The sequence below is a fragment of the Heliangelus exortis genome, chromosome 2 (genome assembly GCF_036169615.1).
Source record: "Heliangelus exortis chromosome 2, bHelExo1.hap1, whole genome shotgun sequence".
Classification (NCBI taxonomy): domain Eukaryota; kingdom Metazoa; phylum Chordata; class Aves; order Apodiformes; family Trochilidae; genus Heliangelus; species Heliangelus exortis.
Window position 1 is genome coordinate 139577010 of NC_092423.1, and position 4883 is coordinate 139581892.

The following is a 4883-nucleotide window of genomic DNA, read 5'->3' on the forward strand; positions in this document are numbered from 1 at the left end:
GAACTCTGCTGTATGGTAGGGAGACATTGGAATTGCTTGCACATGACTTTTAGGTCTTCTCAGTGTTGCTGGCCCCATTAGCTCCAAATAACATGAAGAGGATCCTTATCTCTTCTGAAGATCAGATAGCAACTGAGGCAGCAGAAAGTTAGGGGTAAGTGTTCTCTAATTTGAAGGGCAGGGCTTCTTACAGCCCTGTAATCTGTAAGTTCATGTTCTGTCCATGTGCTAATTATGTCTTCACAACTCTGTGAATATTATTTATAATCAAACAAGTAAGGTAAGGCTGCTACAAGTGTTTTGAACAAACTATGCCAATTTTCCAAGCTATCTAGATAAATAAACTTTACATCTTAACAAATTTCTGAGTGTATTTGATCCTAAATAGAGATCAAAGATGTAAACACCAAGATTAACATTCTAATACACGTGCTGCTAGTGTCTGGCAAAAAAAAAAAAATCAAAAGCTTAATTTTTTTTATTATGACGAGGCCTCTTTAAACTACTTTGACAATGTAGAACATCTGCACAATTCAGAGAAATTAAGTCTACAGCTTTTAGAAGCCCTGTTATTCTAATACTGTGCAGTGAAAACATCTGTCATAGAAGAAATCTTAAGGGCCAAGAATCTAACTGAGAACAGATCAAAGCTTCATGAGCTCTTGAGAGGTCTATGCAACTGTAACACAACCAGCCAGGACCATCAAGAATTTGTACAGTCTTATATAAAATATGTAATTATGTATAAAATATGTTGCTGAACCTGTTTTAAATTCTACTGTGTATGCACTTTACCTCTGGGTGTGTTCTCTCTTGTTTTGGAAGATATGATTGAAGCTTCTCTTTTTTTTCATCCTGTTCTCAGCAAATCATCAGGAAGTGAATTGCTCAATAGCAGATTTAACAACCAAAGAAAAACTAGAGCCCATGTAGTTTCCTTTATAATCAGAAAATTAAAGAAAAAAACTTGGCTGGCTCAGTGTATAGAATGATACTCTATAAGGATCCAGTCATAGACAGGTAGGAATCTATATGCAATAGGTAAAATACTGTGGGTAGAAGGATGGGATAATATACATATTCATGAAGATTAATACATAATCATCTGTAAAGATTAAATTACAAGCCCTTTTCTTTTGTCTTACTGGTTCAAATACCCACACCAGTACGATTGCTGCAGCTGCTGCAAACATTGTGAGGGAATGAGGCCCTGGTGGAAGCAGGAAGTCCAGCAGGCAGAGAAGTCCAGCACTGACTATTGTATCAATAACCTTCATACCAAAGCCATTATGAAATGTTAGTGATAAAAATTTTCAGCAACCAAGAATTCACAGGTAATTTTTCCTCTTGCGCTTCTGATAACACATTTATATAGCACTTTATACCTTTAAAGAGATAGATACATGTGTATCTACTGAATTGATTCTCGCTAGAAGGAGGTGCTTCCACTTTATTTTACAAGCAGTGAAAACACTGATAGTGACTCACTGGTGTGCCCAGTCTCATGCACTGCTTGTGAGACTCACTCATTGGATTCCCTCTTCATCATCTCCTGAAGTGGCACTTCCAGGTCAGGTGCTTGCTGTAAAGCCACATGGGCTCTCTCCTGCTTCCTGAGGCCACAGAGGGGGTGGGACAGGTGACCTGCTCTGCCCTGCATCCCTGTGTCACACCCAGCAGTGCCCCAGGCCAGGGACCCCTTCCAGAAGCAGCAGCCGTGGGGTTGCATCAGTGGTGATGCAGATTGTGACCTGAGACACGGGCATGAATGTAGAGAAGACCATAAGTCCTCAGGTGTCACTGATAATGAACTGGGAGCTTAAGCCCAGGTGTGCCCACTAATTAGGGCCTGCCCCAGCCGGAAATGGGCGGGGCTGAAGGGCAAGATAAAAGGCATGCTCCCAGAAGCTGAGTCAGAAGCAGATGAAGACGCCTGAGGAGAGGAACAGCAGAAAAGAGCTCCCGGAGAAGAACTGAGTCCCCGAAAGAAAGAAGGCTCGCCGCAACATCTGGTGGAGAATGCGGGCAACAACAGCAGCCGTGAATGCTGAGGTAATATAAGAAGCTCTACACGACCACGTTGGTTGCGGGAAGCTCTACAAAGCCTGGCTTAAATGCGAAAGGCGATAAAAAGAGCTTTGAAATACGCAACCACGTCAGATGGAGACACCACAGTGGTGCGGGACGCTCTAGAAAGAGCTCCAAAAACGCAACCACGGGAACAAGCTCCACAAGGCCTAGCTTAAATGCGGAAGGCGGCGTGTAGAAGCTCAAAATAGAAGCCCAGCACGGCGAGATACAACAGCCCAGTATGGCGAGCCAGGCGGGAGAGAAGAATGAGGTTCGAAAGGCGCAGCAAGTTGGCGCGTGGAACTCAAGCCCGAGGAATGCTGAAGCCGAAGCGGAGCTCTGAGCGCGCATCAAGTCAGTGCGACCCCTGAAACGGAGTCTCCCAGGGACACGCGATAACGCGGTCCTGAAACGGAGCCTTCCAGGGACACACAACGCGGTCCTGAAACGGAGCCCCCAGGGACACGCGATAGTGCGGTCCTGAAAACGGGGCCCTAGGGACACGCGATAAGACTGGTGCGCTGAATGCTCGGAGAAGTCTCTGCATGGCCAGGCATTCCGAGGTGGCGAGTACCAGCGAAAGCTGAGCTGGTGCTCATGAGACCTCATCTCCTGCTGATAATAAAGACCAAAGCAAAAAAGGCCGGTAAGAGCCTGAACTTTCCCTCCATAAAGGCTAAGAAAAAATATATATTTATTGAAAAATAATGAAAATAATTAAACGTTTATCCGGCGCCCCCTCGATGCTCTTAGCTGAGTGTCCTGCAGGGCCCGAAGCGTTTACTTCGAGAAATATATTTATTGAAAAATGTTTATCCGGCGCCCCCTCGATGCTCTTAGCTGAGTGTCCCGCGGGGCCCAAAGCGTCTACTTTATAGATTATTGTAAAAATGTTTGAAATGTTTTAAAAATGAATTGTAAAAATGTTTCCAAAAAAATGAATTGTAAATTGTTGTAAATGTTGAAAAATAACGAAAATGTTAAGGCCTATTGAAAAAATGAAGTTTATTTTTTTTTCAACAAACAATAAAAAGGGGGGAAATGTAGAGAAGACCATAAGTCCTCAGGTGTCACTGATAATGAACTGGGAGCTTAAGCCCAGGTGTGCCCACTAATTAGGGCCTGCCCCAGCCGGAAATGGGCGGGGCTGAAGGGCAAGGTAAAAGGCATGCTCCCAGAAGCTGAGTCAGAAGCAGATGAAGACGCCTGAGGAGAGGAACAGCAGAAAAGAGCTCCCGGAGAAGAACTGAGTCCCCGAAAGAAAGAAGGCTCGCCGCAACACATGAACCCCAGCCTGGGAGCCACGGGACAGATGGACAGCTCAGCCTTGGGCATCCAGTCACATCTCCCATCAGATGAGCAGAGGAGATGATCCCAAACGGGATCAAAAGAAATGTTAGACATAAATTATTTGCAAAATATACCGTAAGATGAAAAATTCAAGCTAAGTTCAAAAGTATTTCAGCTAACACTGCTTTTAATGCTATGGAATCCCCAGTGCAGGCTTGATTGACTTTCAAGCCTTCTAACATGTTTGGTGGTTTGTTTTGTTTTTTTTTAAATCTAGTAAAAAAAGTCCAGGCCACCTAAAGCTTTGTCTACACAGTAGCTTCAACCAAGTTTAAGTTGAGACAGCATCTCCCCCTGTGCAGAAGTTTTTAAAATACTTAGAAACAATTGTATCTATGCTGAAGTCCCATCCTTGACACAGTTTATTCAGTCTGCTAAAGGCCACCACCTCTTCTAAATTAAATTGATATTAGGAACACAGATGCTAGGAAGAAACAGATCTATCATGTTTTGGATAGACTGCAACAGTTTTCATTTAGTAAGTTGTGTTTGAAACAATGTGTCAATATAAGCTTTTTATGTTAATAACAAATGTCAGTGCACTGCACATATCTTCTTTTCTCCATTTATATGTTTACTACTTGAAATGCTGTTTAAGGCAATGATCAAATACCATAAAGTCTTCTCTACCCCCTTAGAGAGGGACAGATTTTTTCTAGCCAGGTAGAAGTTCTCTGTGAATGATAAACAGGGTCTCGTTAGGAATGTGAGCTCTGCCTCCTCTCTGAAACACCCCCTCTCAGACAGTTACTCAGAATCCTAGAGCAAATTTCGATCTAAAGCCCATCTCCAGGCAGCACTCTGAGGCTTTCCTCAAAATTATGACAGGGTTAAAGTGCAGCTCCTTCCAGAGGTGATTCAGGGTAATTCTCACAAGGGAAGCCCAGCAGGAAAGAGCAGAGCTTTGGAAGGTAGCGTGACAGGGATTAATGCATTTTACTAATTCAGTTTTAGCCCTGTTATGATTTGCATCATAAAGTATACAAAATCAATTCCATATGAGCTTAGGACAAATACAGACAAAGGAGGACCAATTTCTCTAAGTGTAATTCAATACAGGAAAATCACAAAGCTAAAAACTATCAGCCCTCTTCAAATAAAATATTTATTGAAAACAGAAATAAATGGGTACAGCATACTATGCAGTAACGCTCGCTGGAAGAAAGTATGGAAAACCCACTTTTCTTTTTCTCATTTACTTTAAAGATCTCTTCTTGGTCTGAATTTGTTATGCCTGTGACAAAAATGAGGGAGATTTTGCAGAGTAAGCACATGTGCTCCTTCCTATCTCTTAATAGAGATTTTCCACTGAGTTATTTTTTGTATAGTCATGTGAGGGTGACTTGGAGGCCACAAAGCTCTGACGATTGGTTCCTCCACAGATGTCAGAGAACTCTACATTATTTTACATGGAGCAAATGCTTATTTTGGCATTTCACTACAACTTAAGAATCCCAAGCTCA